A 26,809-nucleotide genomic window follows, 5' to 3' on the forward strand; every position below is an offset into this window, starting at 1 on the left:
AAAACAGACCCCTGTAGAGCGGTGATATTCAGATTAAAGTGCATGCAAGTCAGCTGGTGAACTTGTTGAAACAGGGATTCTGACTTAGTTGCTCTTGGGTGGGGTCTGGGGTTTATCATTTTTAACCAGCTCTCTGGACACACAATGCTACTGACGTGAAGGGCCATGTTTTGAATACAAGTTTACAGCATCACTAAATCACTGTCTGGGCTTTGTGTTGGTGCTGTTGGTTGGCACATAGTTCCCTGGCACCTCTCAAGGGCAAGCTGCCTTCCTTTGTTGAACCTAAGGAAATTGGAGCAATGGCCTGGGACACAAAATATACCTTCTGAGTTAAAATATGCCATTTTGCCTTCTCTTTCTTTTATTCCACTGCTGAAACTGTCCTGTGCTGCATCTGATTTACCCTGAAATGTGTTGTTGGGGGACGGTGACAGCATGTGTGGGGCTAAATGTGCTGTAGACATAGTCAGAAAGGGTGATTCATGTTGGGATGAGGAAGTATGGGGTGCAGTGCCAGACTGTTTATGTTTGTGTGTGGTCTTGTGTGTGCCCACGTGTGGACTTCAACCCATGACTGGAATCATACTGTAGTGGGATTCTTTCTTCCATTTTTTTCTCTAGACCATGGACTGAAGCTTTCATTCCCAATCTCATTGAATATAAAGGCCTCCTTTTTAATACAAATGAAATTAAAGAATTTTATTATCCTTTTGAAAATTCATAAACAAAATCTTTAAATTGAATTTTCCTTAATTAACCTTAACATTATGTACATAAACCAGAAGAAAAAAATCCAACAAAATGAAACGGGCACACCTATGAGAGATATATTATTGGTTCAGCCTCTAGACCATAGTTTTCTGGGCAGCCATGGTTTTGGAGACTTAACTAAGCTGATCTGGATGAACCTGGAACTTCGTTTTACTACATTTTGGTCTCCTTTGTTTTGTTCTCCAGATGACTGGTTTTCTATAAAGAGCAGAGAGCCAGGGGACTGGAGATGGTGAATTTACACAAAATACAGAATGGCAGGGCCCCAGAAAATTAATATTTAGAAATAGGATATAAGGGATGTTTAACATTTCCTTAACATAATAAATGATGAGGAACTGACAAAAGAATTCAAAGATTCCATTTCAAACATTCTTATGAATATTTCAAGATATTTTTGAATTTGTTTTTATTATCTTCACCTGGGTGATGTTTCCTTATAAATAAAAAAAGATAGTATATATAGAGTGTAATCACCAAGATTTCACCAACATCAGAGATTCCCATGTTTCAGTCTGTGATGGGTTGTCTACAACCCATTTCCTTTTCCTTCTAGGCACAGACTCTACCTTTCTCACCCTCACTGGTAACTGGCCATGTGACTGAGAAATGTGTTCCCTTTCTAAGATTGTCATTAAAAACTCCCTGCAAGTCTGCGTGAGCTCTTTCTTTTCTTGTGGCTGACTGGAAAGGACAGGACACTGGGAGAGGGAGAAGACACAGATGGAAAAAACCTTGGTCTGTGAATGACCACATAGAATGTGATCTGAAAAGGAAATTCAACATTGGGCTATGGAGTTAGAGAAAAAACAAAACCTCTGTTGTTGGGAGGCATTATACATTTTGGATTTGTTTGTAATGCAATAAGCCTACTCTAAATAACATGGGTGGAAAATAGGAAATTAAGTCCAGTTTTGATGTCCACTCTCTCCACTGAGGCCAGGGACTTGATCTTTATCTTTGAGTAGTTGGCAGTTTGCCTTGTTTTATTAGCTGCTCCATAAACATTTGCTGGAAAGAATAGAATTTGGTGCTTCTCTCCAGATCTTGCTCCTTTTCCTGGAACAGTGATACAGAGGATGACCATCCAAGAGCCTATATCTGCTCACACCTGTATCCAGAAGTCACTGGAGCCATTTCATTTTTAAAATTCTTTGCCTATAACTGTTATAGAGGAACTTTGTAAATTAGAATCTGAATGAATTCACCTATTCATATTTCTTGTGTTGTAATCTAAAAAGCACTTTTATTTAGCAGTAAGAAAGGGCTAATGTCCCTTATTTGGGAATAATGTCTGTTCACTGGCTAGTAATTAAGAGAAAAGGGATTCCTTATATATTGTAAAACATATATTAGGTTAAGTTTTTATTTGCAGGGAGTCTTTACTTTATGGGAACCAAGAATGAATTATATTCTATAATTATTTCTAAAATCTGCTATTTATACTAAAAAAGTCATAGTAACCTGTGATTCCTTCTGTTTCTTGGGAGACCACTCTCTAGGCTGGATGAGCTACCTACAACAGGTCTTTTTCTTTGAAAGCATTTTTTTACACATCAAATAGTTTTCAAAAAGTATTTACATTCCTAATTAATTGTACAGACACCTAAGTAGATAGTATATAGATACGCAAATAGAAGTGGCTCCTGCTTTTTGTCAACTTGTTCTTTATATAGACAGAAGCTACTAATGTGGACTTAAGAACAAGAGAGTAGAACAACACAGTGTCAAGCATAGAATAGATATGGCAACACTTAGAAGGAAAAAGAAAAGAAAGACACTCAGAATATTCCAAAGAGAGGAGACATCCTTCTTTAGCCCTGCTATTGTTCTTCAAGGATTCTTAATCTAGACACTCCTTTGGCTCTGGATGCCTATGTCATTACCACTGCCTGTATATATGAGATGTTGACATCAGGTCTTTACTAAACAGAGTACATGACAACTCAATTCTTCCAGTTAATCAGGCCTAAAACCCTGGGGGCCCCTCATGTTCTCTTGTCCTCTCACACCCGATACCCAATCTCTGGAAATCCAGATGGTTATACCTTTAAAACATGTGTCACCTATGACTCTTCCTACCTGTCTGCTGCAGGCCTGGGCCAAGCCTCCATCAGCTCTAGTTTGATTCCAGCAGGAGCTTCCTTCCTTGTCTCCCTTCTCTAGCACACACTCCTCTATACTCTGGTTTTCTTTTCAGTGTAACCCTTTCAACTTATGCCACTCTTAGGTTAAATTCTGCAATGGCTTCCAAATTTACTACAGTCTGCAGTGACCTGTTATAGTACAGGATGTGGGTCCTGGGCCTCCCTGACCTCATCTTCTATCACTTTCTTCATTGCCCACTCCATTCCAGACACACTGGCTGTTCTACTGCTCTTCATACACTAAGCATCCATGTGCCAGGGCTTTGTACGTGCTACCTTAATGCTCTTCCCCATGCTCTTCTATAAGGAATGATAACTGCTGTGATGAATAGATCCAAAATTCTATAAAGCCATAAACACAGTGGCTAGTTTCTTCCTCATCTGAAATGTGGGGCAGGTGAGCAGCTCAGTGGGGAGCTGTTTTTCTATGTTGGCCTTCTGGAATCCAGGCTAAGGGAGGTTCTGCCATGTTCAGCATATGGTTTCCAAGGTTGCCTTGGAGGGTGCATGTTCACAATGAACCAAAGGGGAAAAGAGTTCATGTGAAAGCATTTTGTTGGACAGGCTGAATCTGGCTGTCATTACTTCCACTCACGTTGCACTGGGAAATGTGGTTCGATGTGAGCCGGAGGGTAGAAAGATTCTGGTAAGCAGTTTACCTCCTCTGCCACACCCTGGTGACCACATAGATTTTTCTGTCATTTTCTTTAGGTTTCTTCTTAAATATCACCTTCTCAGTGTCACCTTCTAGTCATTATACACTACGACACCCCAGCCCTGTCATCTGGTAATTAATGTAAGGATCTTGAGCTGAAATGATCCTGGATTATCTGGGTGGGTCCTGAATCCACCGATGTGCCTCTCAGAGAAAGAGAAGGGAGAAGACACACAGGGAAGGTCATGTGAAAGAGGAGGCAGGGACAAGTTACACAGTCACAGCCAAGGATGTTCCTATAGAGCCTCCAGAGGGAATGTGGCCCTGACAACACCTTGATTTTGGACCTCTGGCCTCCAGACCTGTGAGAAAATAGATCTCTGTTGGTGTAAATTACCCAGTTTGTGCTAATTTGCTATGATAGCCCTAGAAACTAACATGTATGCCTACCATGAACTCCTGAAGAGTAGAGATTGTGTCCTGTTTATTTCTGTAGTTTTCATTGAACAGAACAGTGTCTGGAATGTAGCAAGTGATCAACAAATACATGTTGAATAATAGAGCCAGTAGAAATAGGGAACTATACCTCCAGCCTATTCAAAAGATATAATTTCCTTCTTGACTAGCTTTAATAGTCATTATGCAATGGTCTGCTCAGAGAACCATTTTCTGGTTTGTCCTCATTCTGAGACACTAGTGTGTGGAGGTTAAACGCTGAGGCTCTGAACTTTGACAGACTTGGGTGAAATCTCTGGCTATGGAATCACTGGAAAATGTGATATTGGACAAGTTAATAATATTTCTAAGCCTCAATTTCTATGTAAGATTGTTGGGAAGATTAAATGATAATATATTATTATATATTATATTGTTTATAATTATTTAGTGATATATAAGTAAATATATTATATTATTAATGTGTATTAATAAATTATATTGTTAATATAATATATACTAGAAATATTCCTAGTATCATGCTTGACTATATATGTTTATAACAAATCACCATTATAATTGTTGTAATTAGTTGGGATAATTAAGAATAAACTAAAATTATACAGATTCAATTATCTTTTAATTTTAAATTTCTTTGAAATGATATCATCTATTATAACATTTCTTTACTAAGGATTTCAATCAAGTAAGTCCTTCTAAGCAGAAAATTCCCTACTACAGTTTAGTATTTAGAGATTAACTTCTGTGGGCCATATATAAGTCATGATAATTTTATATTAAAATATGTGCCAACTGCTGGGAGAGCCAACTTGTAAAATAAAATCAGCCTCGTCTGAGCCACCAGATCCACTCACTGTTTCAAGGAGACTGGACACACCCTTCGGCTTGCTACCCTGTAAAAGTTACCTCTGCACTGTTTATGTTGTTAGTGCAAATTTTTTTAAATGAAATTATTCATTAGTGTAAATTAGCATAGCTTTGGAGCACAGACAAAAATTCATGAGCCACTTCATCAGCACTGCAAATAAAATAAACTTGACAGAAGATCTTAGAATCTGAGGACGTGGCTAGATAATAAAATTGTGGAATGGTGTCAAGGGGGCAAGGAAAGCCATGTCTTAGGCAAGCATTCTGACCTGCTCTATTGTTTTGTTTATCAAACATAAAAATATTCATTCGTCGGCAGCCGTCCGTCTCGAGAGACGATGGTATAGCTTCTTAAGAGTCTATCTGCATCGCCGAGAATGGCTGTGCAGTCCGACTCGGGAGTGACACGGTATCTGTCTCCTCCCGTGTTGAAGCTGAAGGTACAGAGCCTGGGCGGGGTGATATGGAGGGTCTGCTGTTGCCCATGCAGCAGACCCAAAAATATTCATTAGACTTTCATAAATTCATTCTCAATCTTTGTCTTTTTACCTTCAATATTCTTTTAAGGTCTTGTGTTTCTCAACTGTGAGGTCAATAATCCTGACTTTGAAGAGAGCATATATTGGTATATTGTATAAAATCTCAACTCCTTATCCTGGCAGAGATCTTGCTCGCTGCACCTCACACACTCTCCCTTCTCAGCCCAGGATCTGCGCAGCAGCTGTCTTTCTGTTCCTCAGGGTCCTTTGTCCTAGAAGGGCACATTCCTGGATCTGCATATGGCTGGTTTCTTCAGATCCCTGTTTGCACAGCAACCTGGTTTTATTCTTTGCCTGACATTATCATTTTTCTTGGGGTGTGTGAATGTGTGTGTTTGCCCATTTGTAGGTGGATGAACTGGTCATCTCATCCCATTAAAAAATAAGCTCCACGAAAACAAGACCTTGTCTGTTCTGTTCATGGCTCTATACCCAGTTCCTAAAACAGTTCTCAGGATAAAATAGTAAATGCTAGGAAATTCATATTAAATATAATCAAGCCCATAGCTTCCTATACATTTATTTCATTGTCAGTTTCTCTTCTCAGTCCTAGATATTCCAAATTCTGATTTCCAGAATTCTGAACTCAGCCTGAGATATTCCAGACTTTAACATCTAGAACCTGGTAGTCCTCAGGTACATTTAATACTTAGGCACCAAATGCTAGTATGTACAGATGTTGTCCACTGAGGTTGTGAGGGGTGTACTTGGAGAACCCGTGGCTGGGGATCCTGTGCCATGAACATTTCTTCTACCTTGACATTCCCATGGGAGAAATACTGACAGAGCAAAGCCCAGGACAGCTTTATTTTGAGTTTCTGGCACTGGGGATCCCAGGGCAGAGTTGCCAGTAAAATGCAGGGGAGACAGAGGTTTCGGCTCCTGGGTTGGGACAATGAAGGAGAGGCAGCATTTGACAGGTTTATCTTCTTGGGCTCAGATACAAATCTTGGGCTAAGGTACAAATCTGGGGACCTTATCACTCTGGCCAACAACAGGATGCAAATGACAGCAAATGTCCTCTGGCTTTCCAGGGATAGGCACTGGCTCCTCTGTGTGAGAGAGGTCCTTTGCTTTAGGAAATTCCAGGCATATGGGTTTAGAATGAAGAGCTACCTGCCCTTCTACATCCCTGTCTAAACTGTGGCCAATATGCTTACACATTTACCAGATGACCTAGGAACTTATTCCTCGAATTACCCGAGACAAATGAAAATGTGATCACACAGGCTTGTATTTGAATGTTCCCAGAAGCTTTACTCATAATAGCTAAAAACTAAAAATGAACCCACAGACAACAGTATGAAAGTACCAGACAGAAAGGGGTGGGAGGAGGAGGAAGAGGGTAAAGGGGATCAAATATATGGCAATGGGAGGAAACTTCACTTTGGGTGGTGAGCACACAATGCAATGTACACATGATGTATTGTAGAATTGTACAGCTGAAACTTATACAATATTAACCAATGTCACCCTTAATACATTTAATTAAAAAAGGAAAATTTTAGTGTTGGTGAATGGGTAAACAAATTGTGGTATGTTCATATACTGATATATATATGGCAGTAAAAAAAGTCTGTGGATGCATCCAATATCACAGATGAATCTTTAAAATATTACATTGAGTGCGAGAACCAGGCAAAAAAGACCACATGTGGTGTGATTTCATTGACATGATATTCTATAAAAAGAAGCACTACAGTGACAGAAAGCAGAGTATTTGTTGTTAAGAGCTGAGGTGCTGGGACAGCAGTGGGAGAAAGGCATTGTTTACATAGGAGTGTGCAATTTTTTGAAATTTTCACAATACTGGTGATGGATTTACAATCATATACATTTGTCTAAGCTCATCAAAATGTACACAATTTTATTTTATATTAATCATACATCAATAAGGCTGACAAATATATGTTAAATATATATGTATTCTTATAAATATTCTGGAATCTGATACAAAGATATAAATATCCCTTTGTTTTGAAGGAGAGGGAAAGAGGAGTAGGAGGCTGGACTTTTTGTTCCCATTGGGAAGTGCAGCCTCTGGGGCATGTTGAGCAAAATTACAATGAATGACAGACTTTCTTTTTCACTCCACATGCTCTAAATTGTTCTTCTCATTTCATATTTTGAAATTACAAGTTCTTTGTGTCCTTTAGTGACATGCTTTTTAACTAGGATTTTTTCCTTTTAAGTAGGATGGGGGGGCGAGAGAGGGGAAGTGAGGTCCTGCAGGGCCATGCTCTTTCTATGACACAGGAAATGGGGAGTCAAGGATTTTTATGGTTTGGGAGGGTCAGTTGTGATCTGAACACAATGTGCCTTGGTCTGATGTGCCCCTTACACATTTAGATTGTCCTAATAACAAACCCTTTGGTTTCATAAAAGTCCCACTATCTGGTGATTTGGGTATAAGCCTGTGTTTCATCGCAAGGATTGTAGGAGAATTCTTTGACCCATACACACTGAGTCAGATAGGAAATCCTCTAATAGTGAATTTCATTAGGGTCAGTGCTATTAATAGATCTAATGTTTGTAGGTCTTTGAGCAACTGGTTGCTTGAGTTTTGGCTTCCACCAGACTGAAGTACTGAGTAATAGATGACAAATGACAGAGTTAGGTTTTGCCTCTTAAGTTTATTTTTTGGACAATGTTTCTCTTTAATTATCTGTGTTATATATTTGTATTATTTAACCTAAGATAAATAGTTGTAAATATGACCGATGAAGGAAAATGGAAAAGTCAACCCAGAGTAGACAAATGGTGCCTAAGCCTGACTCTCAACCTCTAAAAGGAGGTGTACCAGTCTACCTTTACTGTAGCAGACAAAGGTATGACCATCTAAAACCAAGAGATATCTTCCCCTAAATAAACAAAGCTGGCAGTGTCTCCCTCTTCTGTGAAACAAAAAATGAGAGGACACATATCCTCTTCAGTTTTCTTTTGTAGGTTATAGATTTCCAAATAATGTGGGAAATACTTTATGTTTGTGGTTCTTAATTTTGAAAATGAAAATTTTCTTTTTAAGGCCTCACTACATAGAGAAGAGTATTATTTCTGTCCCAATCAGCTTAATTAGAAGAGAAAGAGCTATTTCTAACCATTGCTGGATCCAGAACAGCTTTCAGGGTAGGATCACTCCCATTTCACATTTGTGCAAACTGGGCTGGTTTTGCCACCTAGTGACCATCCCACTGAACTACATGATAGGGCCCTAGCTAGTTTAATGGGCTCAGCCTCTGAGCCCATTTAATGAGTCATGTGATTCAAGTTCGTTCATTCTTATCCATTATCTGTACTATTTCTGTTTATTAATCTGTTAAATGGGGATAAGAAACAACCTCCCATAGTTTTCATGAGGCTCTTGAGAAGTAGTTAAATTGTACAGAAAATGCTTAGCAGAGTGCCTGGTGCAGGTCAATTCTGGAATAAAGATTTGATGTTGTTGTTCTATTTATAACTATAATTATGCAAATTCAGAACTGAAATAAAAGAAATAGACTAGCTCTGGCCGGGTAGCTCAGTTGGTCAGAGCGCTATCCATGTTGCTGGTTAATTTTCAGTCAGGGCACATACCTGGGTTTTGGTTAGATGCTTGGTCTGGGCACGTAGGGGAGGTGACCAATTGATGTCTCTCTCTCTCTTCCTCCCTCTCTCTCTCTCTCTTTCTCTCTCTCTCTCCCTCCCTCCTTCTCAAATTGATAAAAACACATCCTGGAGGCCAAGATGGAGGCCTAGACTGACATGCTGGGTCTCCCTCCGCAACTAAGAAGGAATACAACTACCTCAAAACTAGAGACAACCAGAAGTCCCAGATAATCAAGCTGCATGGAAGTCCAACGAAAAAAAATATAAAGAAGAAATACTGATCCAGATAGGTAGGAGGGGCAGAGCCCAAGCGGAGAAGACACAGTGTGGTGGCGGCAGCAGCGGCGGCAGCAGTGGCAGCAGTGGCAGGCTGGTGGAAAATGCAGTCACACTTTTTAAAGAGTGGGGAGGTACACGTAGAGAGCATCCCCAGCTCTTGACCAGACCACAGAGCTCACAGTCCCAGCCCCAGGGAAAATCAAGTCTCATTGCTTCTGACTTTGCAGACCAGTGGGGGTTGGGGCAGAGGAAGAAGCTGCCAGTCTCTCAGCAGAATCCACTTGTTTAAAGGGCCCCCATGGTCCTAGAACATCCACAGATCCACACACTCTGGGAACAATGGCCAGGACAACAGCTAGAGGAGAAGCGCCAGTCCCATACAGAAATCGGAGAAGTGCCTGAAAAAGGAGCAAGTACTGAGCAAGCGGCATTGTTCCCTCTCTGACACCTCCCCTACATACAGCGACATAACGTGGTGAAACAGGTTGCCCTGTATTGACGAATACCTAAGGCTCCGCCCCTTACAATGTAACAGAAGTAACAGCTCCACACAGAGGCAAACAAACACAGGAGCCTGTCAAGATGAGGAGACAGAGAAGTATGGCCCAAAAGGGGAAACGGATCAAGGTTCCAGTGGAAGAACTAAGCAATGAGGAGATAGCCAACCTAACAGATGCAGCATTCAAAACACTGGTGTTAAAGATGCTTACAGGCTTGACAGATATGCTTGAGTATGGCAAATACATAAGGGAAGAAGTGGAGGCTATGCTAAGTGAAATGAAGGAAAATCCACACAAAACCAATGGTGCAGGAAAATAAACCGAGGTTCAAATCAATGATTTGGAATATAAGGAAGAAAAAAAAAGTCAACCGGTACAGAATGAGGAAACAAGAATTGGAAAAAATGAGGACAGGCTTAGGAACCTCTGGGACAACTTTAACTGTGCCAACATCCAGACCATAAGATTGCCAGAAGTAGAAGAGGAAGAACAAGAAATTGAAAACTTATGTGAGAAAATAATGAAGGAAATCTCCCCAAATTTTGTAAAGGAAGTAGATATACAAGTCCAGGAAGCACGGAGAGTCCCAGGCGAACTGGATCCAGAGGGGACCACACCAAGACACATCATCATTAAAATGCCAAAGGTGAAAGATAAAGAGAGAATCCTAAAAGCAGAAAGAGAGAAGCGGAGAATTGCCTACAAAGGGGTGCCTATAAGGCTATCAGCTGATTTCTCGAAAGAAACTTTGCAGGCAAGAAGGGACTGGCAAGAAGTATCCAATGTGATCAAAAGCAAGGACCTACAACCAAAATTACTCTATCCAGCAAAGCTATCATTTAGAATGGAAGTGCAGATGAAGTGCTTCCCAGACAAAGTAAAGCTAAAAGAGTTCATTTTCACCAAGCCATTATACGAAATGTTAAAGGGACTTATTTAAGAAAAAGAGGATCAAAACTATGAATACTAATATGACAACAAACTCACAACTATCAACAACTGAATCTAAAAAGTAAAAACAAAATCCAACTAAGCAAACCAGAATAGGAAAAGAATCATAGGTATGGGCATCATTTGGAGGGTTATCAGCTGGGAGAGGCTAGGGGGAGAAATGGAGAAATGGTGCAGAGATTAAGAAGCACAATCAGTTGGTACAAAATAGACAGGGGGAAGTTAAGAATAATATAGGAAAGGGTGAGGCCAAAGAATGTATATGCATGACCCATGGACATGAACTAAGTAGGGTGAGATTGCTGGCAGAAGGGGGGTACTGGGCAGAGGGGAGCAAAGGGAAAACAATTGAAACTAATGTGACAACATAATCAATAAAATATACTTTAAAAATTAAAAAAATACATATCCTCAGGGGATGATTGAAAAAATAGAAAAAATAGGCTAAAGCACAGGAAATTAAGTTACAGATATTTGAGCATTTCAAAGTTAAGTGTGTATTATTTAAGGATTAGAAAAAGGTCAGGTTTATTCAGGCTTTTCATGTACGCTGCCAACAAGTGCATTCACACTCATTCTCACCTCACGTTGACTGTTCCCAAAACAGCTCCACATACATTTAAATACCTTTCTTCCTCTTCCTGAAATATTGTCCCTTACACTTGTACACATCATAGTTCTTAACTCCCAATTCATATGTTAGTTTCTGCACACGCCCCTCCAGTGCTCTGAAGCAGAGTTCAATTTCATGTAGCCCTCGGCTCCAGTGTTGGTCAGAGCATTGGACATCGTCAGGAATTGGGGTATGCAGTCACGTGACTGGATTGGCTGTGGGATGCATTTTATAGGTGCTCCACATGAATTGAAATAGAAACTTAGCAAATATCTTAGAGCAACTTTTATTATTTTTTAAAGATTGTATTTATTTATTTTTAGAGAGAGGGGAAGGGAAGGAGATAGAAAGGGAGAGAAACATCAATATGTTGTTGCCTCTCATGTGCCTGCAACTGGGCACCTGGCCCGCAGCCCAGGCATGCGCCCTCACTGGGAATTGAACAGTTTGGTTCGAAAGCCACTGCTCAGTCCAGTGAGCCACACCAGCCAGGGCTTAGAGCAACTTTTAAAGAAGGCTTCTCATGTATATTGCACTCAACTGGCATAATGGTTTCAGTTGGCAGAGTTAGTCTATTAATATACACTTTTGGATTAAAAAAATAAAGTAATAGTTTTATAATAATAATAGATTTCATTGAAGAACATTTGAAAATGACTAAAAAGTAAAGAAATAAATCATGGCTCCACTACCCAAATATTCTTAATATTTGATAAAATTTTTCTGTATTTTGTCTACACATTGTTTTTATTATGTGATTGTGATTCTGTATATTTGTAGTTATATGCCCTGATTTTTAAATTTAATATATTGTAAATATTTTCCCATTATGCTGTATGCACGCTAAGAACATAATTCTAAAAAACAAAATTTCACTGAATAAACGTGCTATGGCATAATTAGCATCGTTATAATTTAGGCATTTACCTTGTTTTTAATTGTTGTTTTTAGATTCTGCATATAAGTGAAATCATACAGTATTTGTCTTTCTCTGTCTTATTTCACCTAGCATAATACTCTGTAGGTCTATCCATGTAATGCAAATGACAAGATTTTTATTTTTCATGGCTGAATAATAATTCCATTATATACATGTACCACCACTTCTTTACCCAGTCACTTATTGATGGTCACTTCAGTTGCTTCCATATCTTGGCAATTGTAAATAATGCCTCAGTGAACACTGGGATACATATGTCTTTCTAAATTAGTGTTTTTGTTTTCTTTGGATAAATACCCAGTAATGAAATTGCTGGGTCATAAGGCAGTTTCATTTTTAATATTTTGAGGAAACTTCATATTGTTTCCCACAATGGCTGCATTGATCTGCATTCCCACTAACAGTGCCCTAGGAACGGTTCCCCTTTCTCCACATCCTCAACAGCACTTGTTATTTGTTGATTTATCAATGTTAACCATTCTGGCAGGTGTGAGGTGATAGCTCATTGTGGTTTTAATATGCATTTCTCTGATGATTAGTGATGTTGAGCACTTTTTCATATGTCTATCAGCCATCTGTAAGTTCTCTTTGGAAAAATGTCTACTTAGACATTTGGCGTCCTTACAAATCAAATATCCACAGTCTTGATAGTTTAGTGACCAGAGCTACTTTCCTAAGTTTTTGTCACCAGCAAACCTATCAAGCATTTATTCCACATTATTCCTCTCCAGAAACGCAAAAAGCAAAGAATCACAACATAAAAAATCATCACTTTCCCTTGCCTCACTGAGTGGAACCTCTTTCCCATGGCAGGCTTGGGCAGACGCACTCATTAGCTGCCTGCTGGCCCATCAGCGTCAGCGTGCTGCCCAGGCCATCTGGTCCTCATCACAACCAGCCATCTGGAACTAAGCCCCCACTTCCTGGGACACGCCTCACTTTTCTCTTCTGTAGGTTCTCTGCTTGGCTGCACTTCTCAGGTCTGTGGAATGCAATGGTGCAATAAACAGTTTCCTTCTCTTCCATCCCTGAAAGTAAAGTCAGTGACTTAAATTTTATTAGAAGAGCCTTTAGATAGTACATCTTAACACTCAGGTTATGTAATGACTAAACCTTCACTTCAAGCCTTGTGACACTGTGACACATGATAAATAATGCAGAAGTCACAGTTTTATAATTCTTTCCTACTTCTGTCCCTGTTCTCTACAAAGGGAATACTATTACATTTTTCTCTTCCTCTTTCCAGATATTTTAAGATGCAATTATCTTCTACCCAGCTTAGAGCATCAGGGCCAGCCATGCTGAGATTATGAGTTCTTAACTGTTGCAGGTTATTAGCTGCATAGAAAATGATATACAAACCCAAATAGGGCTTGGCTCCTACTGTGATTATCTTGATGAGATTTACAAATAGCAATGCTTATCTCTTAAAAGTAGGAGCTTAAATTAAACCTTCATCAGTTTTCAAAAATAACTTTAGAGGATTGCATTCAAGTAAGTGAAAGTGTGGGGTTAGTTATTTAATAATTTTTTAAATTGAATAGAAATAAATTTTAATGGAATAGAGAGAAGATGCAATCTTAATTGATTTTCAGCAAAATCATAAAGTGAGATAAGTGAATTTCCAGCTGCTGTGGTATCTTATCCACTTGTCTGTTTTTTTTCATTTATTGTTATTGTTGTTCCCAGAATGGCCCAAGACACTTAAAATAATTTTTTCTTTTCTATCAGAAGAAAAAATATATTAAAACACTAGGATGTGTGTATAAATTAATTAAAAATTTCAGGTCCCTGAAGATAAAGAGCACCCCAGAGGAAGAAAGAAACAATTAATCTTTATTCTCACCTTGGGGTAATTTCTCTCTTCCATTCCTTTTCTTAGGAACAGGATTGCTTCAGTAAAAAAACAAGTCCTTGCCAGAGAATCAACATATTTACATTCTTTTAGCCTTGTCTGTTCCAAAACACAGGCCATATATCGTGATATAATATACTTCTTTTGGTCCTGCTTAATGAGCTCAGATAAGCTCGACTGTGTCTTGTTCTTTGGATGTCCGGTGCCAGGCACAATGTCTAGATCTACTAGGTGTGTGTTTGGCACTGGCCTTAGCCTATTCATAAACAATGTAGTGGCTGGACCAGCCTTTGTAGTTCTTATTATGATTGCAAGACGTCCTTTAGCAATAACCATCAGGAAACTGAAAAGAAGCAAGTTCATTACACAGAAGACTTGGAAATTACACAGCACACCTGAGGCCATACAGTGAGGTTGTGCAGGGGTTGGGAAGAGAGAGAGTAGAAGAAGAAGAAGAAGAAGGAGAAGGAGAAGGAGAAGGAGAAGGAGGAGAAGGAGGAGGAGGAGGAGGAGGAGGAGGAGGAGGAGAAGGAGAAGGAGAAGGAGAAGGAGGAGAAGGAGAAGGAGAAGGAGAAGGAGAAGAGAAGAGAAGGAGAAGGAGAAGGAGAAGGAGAAGGAGAAGGAGAAGGAGAAGGAGAAGGAGAAGGAGGAGAAGGAGAAGAAGGAGGGGGAGTGGGAGGGGGAGGAGGAGGAGAAGAAGGAGGGGGAGAAGGAGGAGGAAGAGGAGGAGAGGCAAGAAAGAGAGACAGACAGACAGCATGGGCCTGCGGTTCTGCTCTCACTGGAGTGGAAGGTGGGGGCCTAGGGTTTCTGTGGGTTCATTCTTTAATGGTAAACTTAAGACATAAGAGCAGGAATTTAAAGCACAGAAAGAGAAGAAAACCAAGTAGCCCACATGGTCAGTTATTTAGATCAACCATGATCTCTAAAAATAAAGTGCCTCAGTAGAGGGAAACAGCATGAGTTGGTACCTAGTGATGTGGCTGGCCACATGTTTACTTGAGATAGCTGGCTTTGAAGTGGTGCTTCTTTGAAGTAGATGCCTCAGAAATCCAAGCTTAAGTCAGGCACTTTGCATTACAAAAAGATAAGAAAACAAACATCAGGTTTACAGAACAGTGTGTGATAAATGAAGTTGTGTGGGATGATGTTGTAAAATTAATATTTACTGTAGAACAGAGAATGTTGCATGGACCAAAGATATCTCTGGAGCTAATTGCTTCAAACAGGTTAGATCTTACATTTGAACTCAAAAAAGTTTCCTTATAGCTTTGTGGTTCTCAACCTTTAATGTTTATACACACTTTAGACTTTCTAAATTTTTGGTGGCCCATTTTAAGGGATTAACAAAACAAAACAAGCTAAGTAATTTAGCAACATATGCATCCTATAGCTAATATTTTGCAGCAAGGCATCAAGAGTTCAGGGCAGGCTCCCTGGGATGGCACTGGCAAGGAGGTGCTTGATCCCACCATTCACTTCACACAGTCTTCATCAGCATCCTCCTTGCTGCAAGCCACCCCTAAGAACACCCAGTTTAAATAAAAGCTGCATCTAGCTATGCTAACTGTTTACATGTCTCCTATCTTCACCTTTCAAGCAGAGAACCAAGCTACATAGATATTCAGTGGTCACCATGGGTCCACTGGGGATCTACTAACACCTCACCTAAGCTCTTTTATATGCTCAGGAGGCACTATCCTCTCACATTCTACTAAACACTTGTTCTTTGGCATGGACCATTGTGCTTACTACCTCTTACCTGCACCCAACTGCAATGTTGTCCTGTACCACACCACATGCTCAGTTCAACATTTGGACACAGCCATTGCTGTAACCACATTCAGTTATAGTAAATGTGGAAGGAAAGGTGGGGAGCCTGAGAAAGGCCCACCTGACCTGCAAGGTCACAGAAGCTGGGTCAGAAGCTATGAGGAGGAGCCGGCTAGCAGCTGACATTCTCTAGAAGTGAGGCCCCTCAACTTCCTTCTCTTGTTCCTTTAGATCTTGATTTTTCAGACCTAAGGGCAGATCCAGCTTCTCTGGAGCTTAAAACTTATTCAATTGGGTGATAAAAATAAAATTACAAGTACAGAATTAGCTGCAAAAATGAATTTGAATTTAGCAAAAGTCACAGCAAATGACACATTTTAAAAAGCTGACATATACCCCAAGCATCACAAAATTCACAAGATAATATAATTTTTAAGTTAATTAACTATGATGCAACTCTATAATAACACTTCTCTACTATTTTTGGCTGGATACTCTTTGGTTATTTCTTTATTTTTTTATTTTAAGTATATTTTATTGATTATGTTGTTACAGTAGTTCCAATTTTTTTCCCCTTTGCTCCCCTATGCCCAATACCCCCTTCCCTCTAGCAATCCCAGCCGACTTAGTTCATGTCCATTGGTCATGCACATAAGTTCTTTGGCTTCACCCTTTCCTATATTATTCTTAACATCCCCCTGTCTATTTTGGACCAACTGATTATGTTTCTTAGTCCCTGCACCATTTCCTCATTTCTCCTCCTGCCCCCTCCCAGCTGATAACCCTCCAAATGATACCCAAACCTGTGATTCTCTTCCTATTCTGGTTTGCTTAGTTGGATTTTGTTTTTACTTTTTAGATTCAGTTGCTGATAGTTGTGAGTTTGTTGTCATTTTAGCGTTCATAGTTTTGATCTTCTTTTTCTTAAGTAAGTCCCTTTGACATTTCATACAATAATGGCTTAGTAATGATGAGCTCCTTTAGCTTCACATTGTCTGGGAAGCACTTCATCTGCCCTTCCATACCAAATGATAGCTTTGCTGGATAGAGTGTTCTTGGTTGTGGGTTGCTTTTCATCACATTGAATATTGCTTGCCAGTCCCTTCCTGCCTGCAAAGTGTCCTCTGAGAACTCAGCTGATAGTCTTATAAGCACCCCCTTGTAGGCAACTCTCCACCTCTCTCTTGCTGCCCCCAGTACTTTCTTTTTATCTTTCACCTTTGGCATCTCAGTCATGATGCATCCTGGTGTGGTCCCCTCTGGATCCAGCTCACCTGGGACCGTCTGTGCTTCCCAGACCTGTATGTCCATCTTCTTCACAAAATTTGGGAAGTTTTCCTCATTTTTTTCAATTCTTGCTTCCTCATTCTGCACTGATTGACTGCTTTTTTCTTCCTTATGTTCTAAATCATTGATTTGAACTCTGGTTTCCTTCCTTTCACCATTGGTTTTGTGTGGATTTTCCTTCGTTTCACTTAGCATAGCCTTCACTTCTTCTCCTATGCGTTTGCTGTACTCAAGCACATCTATCAAGCCTGCGGGCATCTTTATTACCAGTGTTTTGAATTCTTCATTTGTTACGTTGTCTATCTCTTCATCTGTTAGGTTGACTATCTCCTCGTCGCCTAGTTTTCCCACTGGAACCTTGATCCATTTCCCCTTTTGGGCCATATTTCTCTGTCTCCTCATTCTGACATGTTCCTGTGTTTGTTTGCCTCCATGTCCCAGGTAGAGTTGTTGCTCCTGTTATGTTGTAAGGGGCGGAGCCTTAGGGATTCGTCAGTACAGGGCGACCTGTTTCACCACTTTGTGACCCTGTCTGGGTGAGTATTTCTTTTTTATATCTTTGTTTGCTAGACTTTCATGCAGTTTGATTTTCTGAAATCTCTGGTTGTTTCTAGTTTTGAGGTAGTTGTATTTCTTCTTAGTTGTGGAGGGAGATGCAGCCTGTCTTTCTACACCTCCATCTTGGCCGAAAGTCCTTTTTGGTTATTTTTAATTGAGGTAAAATTGACATATAGCATTATAGTAACTTCAGGTGTATAACATACTGATTTGATATTTGTACATATTATAAAATGATCATCATAATAACTCTCATTAACATCTGTCACCATACATAGTTACATTTTTTCCTTATGATGATAACTTTTAAGAGTTACTCTCTTAGCAACTTTCAAATATGCAACACATTATTGTTAACTATAGTCAATATGCTGCCTGTACATCACACCCCCAGGACTTATTTACTTTATAACTGGAAGTTTGTACCTTTTGACTTTCCTTACCCATTTTGCCACCCCATCCCTGCCTCTGGTAACCACCAATCTATTCTATGAACTTCATTTTTTAAAAATTCCACATTCAAGTAAGATCAAATAATATTTGTCCTTCTCTGTCTGACTTATTTCACTTAACATAATGCCCTCAGAGCTTATCTACATTGTTACAAATTGCAAGATTCCATTACTTTTAATGACTGAATAATATTCTTTTATGTATATCTATCATATCTTCTTTATCTGTTCACTTATCAATGGACATTTAGTTATTTCCCTATCTTGAATATTGTAGGAATGCTGCATAAATCTTTTCCAGTTAATGCTTTTGTTTTCTTTGGATCATTATCCAGAAGTTGGAATTCCTGGATTATATGATATTTCTATTTTTAATTTTTTGAGATAACTCTATACTATTTTCCATAGTGGCTGTACCAATTTACATACCCACCAACAGTGTACAGGGGTTCCCTTTTCCCCACACCCTCACCAAAACTTTTTATTTCTTCTTCTTTTTTTCTTTTTTTTGATAACAGCCATTCTAACCAGTGTGAGAGGATATTTCATTATGGTTTTGATTCGCATTTCCTTGACAATAAGTGATGTTGAGCATCTTTTTGTGTACTTGTTGACCATCTGTAAGTCTTTGGAAAACAATCTACTCAGATTCTATGTCTATTTTTAAATTTGATTGTTTGTTTATTCTTTGCTGTTGAGTTGTAAGCATTCTTCATATATTTTGGGTATTAACCCCCTATCAGATATATGACTTACAAGTATTTTCTCCCATTAGGTAAGTTGCCTTTTTAATTTTGTTGATGATTTGCTTTCCAGTTCAGAAGATTTTTAGTTTGATGTAGTCCCACTTTCTTATTTTCACTTTTGTTACCTTTGCTTTTGGAGTCAGATCTTAAAAAAAAAAAAAAAAAATCATCACTAAGACTGATGCCAACAGGAGCTAACTGCCTGTGTTTTCTTCTACTAGTTTTATGGTTTCAGATCTTACATTTAAGTCTTTATTTTGGGTTAATTTTTGTGTATGATGTAAGAGAGTACTTTAGTTTTATTGTTTTGCATCTGGCTGTCCATTTTCCCCAACATCATTTATTGAAGAGACTGTTCTTTCACCATTATATATAGTCATGGCTTCTTCAGTAACTTCCTTACATGACAAATGGTAAGATTTCTGGGAATTTTCATTTTACTCAAATAGTGACCAACTTCAAATACTCTTGCATTGATAACATTCATTACCTAGTTTTCTCTCATGACTTCTTTGTGGTAGCATATTATGAATCTTATGTTATCCTACTCAATGTTGGTATTTCCTGTAAAATTAGCAAGAAATTCATATCTCCTTTCATTGTTTTGATATAATTTACTTCTCTGCACTAATTTGATTATCAAATAATCCAAAAGCTTATTTATTACTTCTTTTCAAAATTTACCTCTTCATTTTAATTAATTTCGGCTCTTGGTATCATCTGGAAATTTTTAAAAATTATAGCTCTCTTGCATTTTGGCCGTCAACTTGCCATCCAGACTGAGGAAGACCCGGAAACTTAGGGGCCACGTGAGCCACGGCCATGGCTGTATCAGCAAGCACAGGAAGCACCCAGGAGGCCAAGGTAATGCTGGTGGCTTGCATCATTACAGGATCAACTTCGACAAATATCACCCAGGCTACTTTGGGAAAGTTGGTATGAGGCATTTCCACTTAAAGAGGAACCAGAGCTTCTGCCCCACTGTCAACCTTGACAAACTGTGGACCTTGGTCAGTGAACAGACACAGGTAAATGCTGCGAAAAGCAAGACCGGAGTCGCTCCCATCATTGATGTGGTGCGATCGGGCTACTACAAAGTTCTGGGGAAGGGAAAGCTCCCAAAGCAGCCTGTTGTTGTGAAGCCTAAATTCTTCAGCAGAAGAGCTGAGGAGAAGATTTAAAGTGTTGGTGAGGCCTGTGTGCTGGTAGCTTGAAGCCACATGGATGGGAGTTCATTAAATTCTCACAAGTGCTTTTGTCAAAAAAAAATTATAATAAGCTTCTAAGGATATTTCTCATATTTATTGCATTTGGTGCATACTTCATTAATTTTTATTTGAATTTTATCTGTATTTGTTCATAAATAAATGTTAGGATAATAAAGTATTTATCATATTCACCTAATTCAGGAGTCTGTAATTTTTTACTGTTCTATTGAAACATTTTTCAAATTACAGTTAAAATAGCATATGTAACCTTTATTGACTTTTTGAGTAAATTTAGTGTGTTGAAGTTTTTTTCTGAGTCTTCAAAAGTTGTACTTTGGATTCTAAAAGTATAAGTATTATTGTTTCCATGCTCTAAGTCTTAAATAACTTTACAGTGAGCATATTATCCCCCATCCAGAGTTGTTAAAGAAACACACATATTGTTATAAAGAAATCCAGGTCACACGTGTCTTTAAAATGCTCGATCTACAAAGAGTATGAACAAAAACCCAAAACATTTGCAAAATTTGAAGTAGTCAATAGTTTCCAGTACTGGGAAAGGAAATATTGTTGGGATGAGAAGGTATATTCAAATCTTACTTGTATAAAAGATATAGCTAGTCATTTAGAGAAAGAGAATCAAGTCCATAGCACAGCTGTCTCTATATTCCCTCCTTTCCCCTGCTTGATATAGAGTTTAGAGAATGTAACTGCCTGATGCTTTTTTTTTTTCTTTAATCACAAAACTGTTCTCTGTAGAGTTTAGCTAGAGCAGTTGAGTTTGGATTTGAAAAAAAAATAGAGAAGCAATAAAGGAGAAGAATCTCCTCTTCTCAGTGCTTCTAATATTTTTCTGTAATGAGTTTCCTGCTTAAATGTGCCTGCAGCTTGTCCTCTTTCCTTATGGGACATACAAGCAGCAACAAGCTTTCAGAAGCCAAGCTTCCTTATAGTGCTTAATTTGCTCTGTTGGCGAAAAATACATACAATTCGTACCAGCTCGATCCTCATGTGAGAAACATTTGGGAAGAACATAGATGTTGTTGAAAAGAAGACTAGATCAGAGAATTTAATTTTTCTATGAGTGATGTAAAAGAAAACTACAAATACCTAATAAAATAACTAAAGACTGCAAGAGGAAAATGTTGGCTGAAAGTGTTTCTTAAAGTCTGGTTTGCTGACCATCTGAATCAAAATTTCCTCTGGTGCTGGTTGAAAATATTAGTAGGTCCAATCCTGGGATTACTAAAACAGAAACCAGGAGAGGCAAAACTACATTAAAAAAAAAAACAAAACACCTCAACACCAAGAAGAGGGACAGCCCAATTAAAAAATGTGCAAAGGACCTGAACAAACACTTCTCCAAAGAGGACATACAAAGGGTCCATAGACATATGAAAGAATGCTCAACATCACTAACCATCAGAGAGATGCAAATAAAAACCACAATGAGATACCACCTCACAACAGTCAGAATGGCCATCATCAACAAATCTACAAACAACATGTGCTGGCGAGGATGCAGAGAAAAGGGAACCCTGGTGCACTGCTGGTGGGAATGCAGACTGGTGCAGCCACTATGGAAAACAGTATGGAATTTCCTCAAAAGGCTAAGAATGGAACTGCCTTTTAAACCAACAATTTCATTGCTAGGATTATATCTGAAGAATCCTGAAACACCAATTCAAAAGAACCTATGCACCCCTATTTTCACAGCAGCACTATTTACAATAGCCAAGTGCTGTAAACAACCTAAGTGCCCATCTGTAGATGAGTGGATCAAAAAACTGTGGTACATTTACACAATGGAGTACTATGTAGCAGAAAGAAAGAGGGAGCTTCTATCATTTGCAACAATATGGATGGAACTAGAGAGAATTTTGCTTGGCGAAATAAGCCAGGAAACGAAAGAAAAATACCTTGTGCTATTCCCTATTATAGGAGACTAATGAACAACACAAACAAACGAGCAGAATTGAACCAGAGGGCATAAGCCTATGATCTCATTGCCTAAGTGACTGTCTATAGGTACAGGCCTCACTTAATCCTGTCTGCATTGCTGCTTCCTGAGACTCGACGGTTTGGCTGAACTAAGTGGCTGAAATACAACAAGGATGCCAGCCTGTTAAACTAAGCATGCTGTGGTCCAGGGACAGCCAACTGACCTGGAGTCTGCAAGATCCTTCCCCATGTGGGAAGGCCACCCTCCCCTCCACACCCCCACTCTCATTAGGGATTTCTGGACTAAAGGGTAGGTAGGATGATGACCATGTCCAGCTTGAAGCAGCTAGAGGAGCACGAGACCATCGACCATTGTCCTTTATAAGATTATAAAGGGTCTTAAGTCTGAGACGGGGGAATTGTTATAAAAATTAATTAATTAATAATAAAAAAAGAAGAATATAGGAAAGGGTGAAGCCAAAGAACTTGTATGCCTGACCAATGGACATGAACTAAGGGGGGTGGGATTGCTGGGGGAAGAGGGGTAATGGGCGGAGGGGAGCAAAGGGGTAGAACTTAGAACTATTGTAACAACATAATCAATAAAATATACAAAAAACCAAACCAAAACAAAACACATTCTAAGCCAAAAGTTAATGAACTGTGACCAGTGGACCAAATATGACCCACTGCTTGTTTTAATAAATAAAGTTTTATTGGCTCAAAGCCACACTTAGTCTGTGGCTGCTTTTGTGCTAAGATACAGAGTTGAGCAGTTGTGGCAGAGACTGTAGAATCCATAAGGATCAAATGTTTACTCTCTAGTTCTTTACTAAAAATGTTGAAGGGCTAGATGACTCTCATTGTTGAATGTGCATACAAATTACTCAGAAATTATTTTAGAAAGAAGATTTTGATTAAGTAAGTGTGATAAACATGGGATTTTGGTCTCTCCAATCTCCCAGGTGAAGCTCATGCTGTTGTCTGGTAGATCACACATAGTAGCATGGGTCAGAGTGGTGGTTCTCAGAATACGATAAATGCAAGTTATTGGCTCCAACACAGACCTACTGGATCAAAAATGCTGCAGGTTGGAGCCAGCAATCCATTTTTATTGAATCGTTCGGGTCATTTCTGGTACATGTCAAAGCTGGAGAACCACTTTCCCAGATTATCTTTATGCAGACTGAAACTTGATAAGCATTATCTTCAAAGAACCTGAAATCATATGTTTATGTTAACACATTAGTATTGATTCACCTAAACATAGGATATGTTTCTTGATCATAGTCAACAGGGAAGGAGACACTCTATGAAATTGCCACTCAATACCATATGATTTATTTCTTCCTTCTATTTCAGAATGGCAACTTGGATAGATAAAATTTCAAATGTGTCTTTATTGGTTTATTATAGTTTAAAATCAATATTTTACTTTGAAGGGGTTCTTCTATTTGTGTGGCTGCTCCAAATACAGTGGAACATCAGTTCTCGAACTTAACACATTTTGGAAGGCTGTTTAAGAATCAATTTGTTCAAAAACTGAATCATATACATGACTGATCATATGGATATTAGCACAAAAGGGTTATTGAGTCAAGAACTAAAGTTTTATTTGACAACTAAGACATTTTTTCCATGAACAGCTCAGTAGAAAACCAAATTGTTCTACATCAGAGACATTGACTGTAACTTCAAGTGTCATGCCATTTCTAAAGTGATCAACAGGGGGAGCTGGTGTTATAATCCCTATTCTTGAATTTCAAGGGAATTTTTCATCTTTGGCTGAATCAAAGAAAGGATGGCCTCTTGACTCATCCTTGAGTAAGATGTGATTATTTGCATGTATAGTACCTACTGCCCATGTTATATACAGTTCTAATGCCAAAACAGCTATATGATATGTTTGAAATGAGTATAACCTGTAAGCAATTTGATTCTATTACTTTCAACATTCACAGACTCCCTAACATGTTCAAACACTGTTGAAGGCACAGAGATGACTAAAACACAGATCCTGTTCTCATTAAACATAAGCTTCTGGGGAGAAGAGGTGTTAACAGATGTGCGTAAATAAATCTAGTAATGCAAAATGTAATCCATTACCAAGATCGAGAGGAACTGAGACTGACAGATACTTTGGTGTATTTCCTAGAATTGACCTTTTGGGTACATGGCATAGGTGGTCACAGGAGGACTGAGCCATGTGTCACTGAGCTGAATGATGTCACTTGTTATAGCACAAAAGGAAGTATACACTGTTAATCATAATTGTCCAGTTTGTCAGCAGAAGAGGCATGTTTACAAAACACAATGGAACATATTCTCAGGCTGAAGGACCATCACACAGATAGCAAGTGGACTATACTAGAACCTTGCCTTCAACCCAGGAAGATATAAATGGGTTTTGAGTGGCCTGGATTCAGGACTTGGCTTTGCTTATCTAGTCATGTAAACTCATGTTAGTTATATACTAAAGCATTGAAACAAAAGAGGCTGTATCAGTGTGTCCTACAAGTGACATTTTTCCTGATTAAGGAAACAATTTTTATGGCAGATGCTGTACAATATGGGCCAAGTACATAGTGCCATCAAGACTCAATAAAGGTTCATTGATATATGAAGAGATGAATGGAGAACTGAATGACTGATTGGATTGACAGAATAAAGAGAGAGCCAGGTCTGATAAGGGCATTATCAGTGAGAATAATAGAAAAAGACAAACCAGAGAAACATCACATGGGTACACTCTCAGGGTTTGATAATTATTTGGATATAGCAGTACAGAAGCTAGGAGATACAAAAATAACTGGGGACTGAGGGATGATAAGTGGCAGAGCAGCAAGTGGTGGCAGGAACACTGAGTGCAAAGGCCTGGGCATGCCCAGAGCCCTGGAGGAATGGCAAGAAGGCCAGTGCTTTTAGCAGATAAGTGAGGGAGAGTGGAAGGAGAGAGGTTGGGGAGGCCACAGGGACCAGCTCACGCAGAACATGTGGGCTGCTGACATGGCTTTGACTTTCAGCGAGAGTGAGAGCAGAACCTTTAGGAGGGATTTTTGTGGGAAAGTGACATGACCTGACATATTGCAATAGTATCACTCCAGCTTCCACTGGAGAAGATAAGTAACAGAGGCAAGAAGAGAAGCACTCAGAAGGCTAATTCAGGCCAGCAATGACAGTAGTGGGGGCCAGGTCTATTGAAGTAGATGTGGAGAGCAGAGGCTGCATTCTGGATCTATTTTGAAAGTAAAGCCAACAGGGCTTGTGGATTGATTGATTGTGGGGTATGAGAGAAAAGGAGAATAAAAGATGATCTGAACTGTTTGTTCTGAGCAATTGGAGGCCTGGTGTAATCACCAGCTGAGATGGAAAGGACAGAGATGGGGGAGGGTTTGTGGGACAGAGCAGATGTCACAAATTCTGTTTGTACTTGTTAACTGAGATGCCCATCAGACAAGCAGATGAAGTCATCAGGAGGCTGTTTGATACATGAGTCTGGTGTTCAGGACAGAACTCTAAGCAGGAGATAAAAATGAGGGTGTTTGCAGCTGACAGAAACGAAATCACCAGGAGAACGGGTGTAGCTAGAGAGAAAAATGCTCAAAGGCTTTCATCTTGGAACAGTCAACATTTAGACGCAGAGAAAACCATAGGAACTAGTAAAGGACAGACTTTCAAGGAGTTTGTACTAAATGGAGACACAATTTCACCACAGGAGTTTCAAAGGGGAAAGAGGTCAAGTCCACCAACATAGTGAGGATAAGGAGAAATTTGATAGAGAAGGACCCACTGGAAGTGAGGTGAGGATGTTCCAGGCAGAGAGAGATGAGATTAACATACCTATATTCCTGTGGTATGGGGTCAAGAGCAGTAACTCTGGAGCCACACTGCCTAGATATGAACCCTAACTCTGCTGCTTACCAGCTGTGTGACATTGGTTGAATCATTTACTCTCTCTAGACCTCAATTTTCTTATGCATCAAGTGAGGATAATACATACAAATTGGGTTTATGAGAATTAAATGATTTACTATTGGTAAAATTCTTAGACTACATATGTACTCTGTGGAAATGTTAGTTAATTTAGAAATTGGAATGGTCAGAGTACAGGGTGAGTAGGGATAAGAAATGATGAGTCCAAGGGTGGGAGAGGCCCCTGAGGCCAGCTCATAGATACTCTTCATATCATAGGAAGAAATCTGGACTTTTTCTACAAGCAATTGACCAGCTTCATATTTTTGAAATACCATTCTAATGGCAGGGTGAAGGTTACAGAGAGATAAGGTGAGGTTAAAGGCAAAACATGAGTAAGGGGAAGGAAGACAAAAAGCAGAGAGAATGCACAGGAGGAGGTCAAGAAGTAAAAGTGACAGGCGTCAGTCAGTCACTGATAGGATGTGAACAGTGAGGAAAAGGGAAAGATAAGAATGACTCCTGGATTTTCAGTTTGTTACTGGTGAGCCAAGAAAGAACACAGGAGGAAGAACATGTGTCTTTATGGAAAGATAATACTTGGGTTGTGTGATTGCTGGGACTGAGTGCTCCTGATGTTCAGGCTAAGATGATCAGGTACTGGAGGTAGAGCATAGAAAGCAAGCTGATGGTGGCTGTGACCTCAGGAGAAGAATCCAGGCTGGACACGCAGATTTGGGGCCAGCATCATGGAGTGCTCGTGAAGTCATA

At 39.3% G+C, this 26,809-nt stretch overlaps 1 pseudogene; it reads left to right on the top strand.

Moving 5' to 3' along the window:
- LOC150004579 (large ribosomal subunit protein uL15 pseudogene) overlaps nt 1–20,191 on the top strand; it is an 83,133-nt pseudogene extending 62,942 nt beyond the window's left edge.
- The last annotated feature ends 6,618 nt before the right edge of the window (nt 20,192–26,809 follow it).

This window comes from Furipterus horrens, unplaced genomic scaffold, assembly GCF_987537825.1.
Source record: "Furipterus horrens unplaced genomic scaffold, mFurHor1.1.pri manual_scaffold_7, whole genome shotgun sequence".
In the NCBI taxonomy this organism is placed as follows: domain Eukaryota; kingdom Metazoa; phylum Chordata; class Mammalia; order Chiroptera; family Furipteridae; genus Furipterus; species Furipterus horrens.